The 2,500-nt window shown below is 32.7% G+C and overlaps 1 protein-coding gene across 2 annotated transcripts in view; it reads left to right on the top strand.

Moving 5' to 3' along the window:
• The window catches only part of LOC113805055 (sesquipedalian-1), an 18,765-nt gene extending 18,595 nt beyond the window's left edge, over positions 1–170 (top strand). For both annotated transcript variants that reach the window (XM_070142445.1, XM_070142504.1), the window contains exon 6: positions 1–170. This exon is cut by the window's left edge and continues 808 nt beyond it. The gene's annotated coding sequence lies outside the window, so the exon portion shown is untranslated.
• Positions 171–2,500: the final 2,330 nt, after the last annotated feature.

Genomic DNA, 2,500 nt, shown 5'->3' with positions numbered 1-2,500 from the left:
ATTGAGTCACAGGCAGTGCTATATGATTATACAGATTCTGTATGTGCTTGAAATTCTTTTTGTGTCTTCTGTGCTTTCATGGAAGACTACCTAAGGTTTCTGTCAGTATCCATTAGGTCTTCCCATTCCTTACCAAACAATAATAATAAGAATATCTTTTTAATCAAGTGTATTTGTATTTTAAATGCATTCCTTACCAACATAGAATCTAGATTTTTGGAAGCATCTTTCTGGGGTTGTAAACACAAGGAGCCACAATTATAGTATGACACTTTAAAGCTAACTATTGTGTGTTCATGTACATTCACCATTAGTTTAGGATAGCTTCTGGAAATTAAAGATGCACAAAAGTATTGACAAAGAATGTAAATAAATTTTATGCACCGATAACATATTTTAATTATTTATATTTAGCACAGAGAGTAATATTTAGAATTATTTTGAAGCATTAACATGCAGTGCTAAAAACATAATTACATTTTGTTGAACAGCATAATCACAAAATTACAAGTACAGCTATGGTCTATAGTTTCTAGACATCAGTGCCAAGCACAAACCAAAACTGAATAGCCACTTTACACAGTTAGTCATAAGGGTTTTTCACAAGTGAATGCTTTGATAAATATTTAACAAATCCCACTGAATATGTGGCTAAGTGCACTAAATCAATATGATAACATGCATATTTGGATTTATAAAGGACTGTCAGAGATTTGTTTTTTGCTAAACATCTGCATATAGCTGTTCCCTAGTTTGTACCATAGTCACCATCGAATGGAAAAGGTACATAATTTTAAGCTCATAATTTACCAGATATTATGCTTTGTGACTGTACATTATGTACCCAATTAGAGGGTTAGTACACATAATACCAGTAGTGGAGTCTATTTTTCATCCTCATTGGTATTAAATACTTAAGATTACCAGTGAGTGATGGTGCAAAAGATTATTTCACATCATATAAGCAAAGACAGCCCGAGGCTCTTCACCCACATAGGACCAGGTAATTACAAAGTATGATTCAGTGCCAACCGAACCCTCTATCCCCAGCTTATCGCAGGATGGTAACATCAGACAATAAAGAAGCTTTGAACAGAAGCCAGCTGCATGGACGATATGTACATTACTTCCTTAGTACCTGTGTTGACCCTTTTATTCCCAAATGCACTTTCAGTACAGACCTGATAACTTTTCCAATGCTGAACCATGATTTAAATGAAGTCTTAATTCATTTCCTAAGTCTGAAGGTGTCTTACAAGAATTTGAAACCAAGCAACCAGTAGCTATCTTGAGCCAAAGAAGTAATAAGTTGCCATATTGAAGAATTTCAGTGACAATATACTTATCAGCCTATATATTTTTGGTATTATTTTTTGTGATTGTACACCTTTTATTATATTCTACAGACATTACAAAGAGATGTCATAGATGAGTACAGACACAAGCACTGCCTATTGGTAAATTTTCATAACATTTTTATTAAGGAGTGAGGAATACATGAAATCTATAGGATGCAAAACTTGGAAAAAACAGAACATAGAGCATTAAGCCACCAGCCATACGACCTACTCTTGGTTATGGATAGTAAAGTGTATGTGAAGAAGAGTTCATGTTTATTCAAGATGTTTTTCAGGCATTGCCATTCTACAAATATTATGCTCTGTGTGTGACTATTTATCTTTTTTCATTCAGTTTTATAAAATTTGTTCCTTTTCTCAACTTTTCTATTCCCACCTTTTCCCTTGCAAACAGTAAGGATGAGAGTGGCGTACTGAAGCAGCAACACGCGACTTCTGTCAACCCTTGTGAAAAGAAACAATGTGCAGAAAATATTTCATGTAATGGGGTAAGGAGAAGAAATGACTATTTAGAAAAAAATCCAGGTTTTGTGAGTGAAGAAAAACAGATGAATATGCATGTACTCTATGTTACAGAATATTTATTGAAATAGATCAATACATATCAGTTAATTCAATAAAGTACCACTCAGTAGGAATTATTATATGAGGACTGATTAAAATAATCTTGTAACATGATTAATAGTTCACTATAATTTTAAAAACTTTCTATGGAGGGACAAAGCAGTAAGACTAGTGTTATCAGATATAAATCAAGTATTAATCTATAATCTTTAATACTATTAGATTATCGTACCATATTATAGCAAATCTTTCAAGAATTGCTACAACATGAGACCAGATACTTTGACATTATACACTGCAGCTTAGAATTTTGCAATTATACAATTATATCCCATAAAATTTAACTTTATTCCCAAAGATATTCATAACTATGTAAATCTATCTTCAGTGTCTTTATGGTTTATTTACTTAACAGTGTAACCCTTTTTCCATTCATCCATGGGGAAGGGAATCATCTGGCAGTGTTTGCAGGTGCATAATTCTGATGATGTAATATCAGCATGTAAATATCTTACATTGTGGAATTATTCAATTTCACTTATACCTTTCGTACACTCATCACAAGATTTGCTAATTAC

The sequence above is a fragment of the Penaeus vannamei genome, chromosome 1, assembly GCF_042767895.1.
Source record: "Penaeus vannamei isolate JL-2024 chromosome 1, ASM4276789v1, whole genome shotgun sequence".
Classification (NCBI taxonomy): domain Eukaryota; kingdom Metazoa; phylum Arthropoda; class Malacostraca; order Decapoda; family Penaeidae; genus Penaeus; species Penaeus vannamei.
The sequence above is the reverse complement of the archived record's forward strand: the minus strand, read 5'-3'. Positions and strand labels throughout refer to the sequence as shown.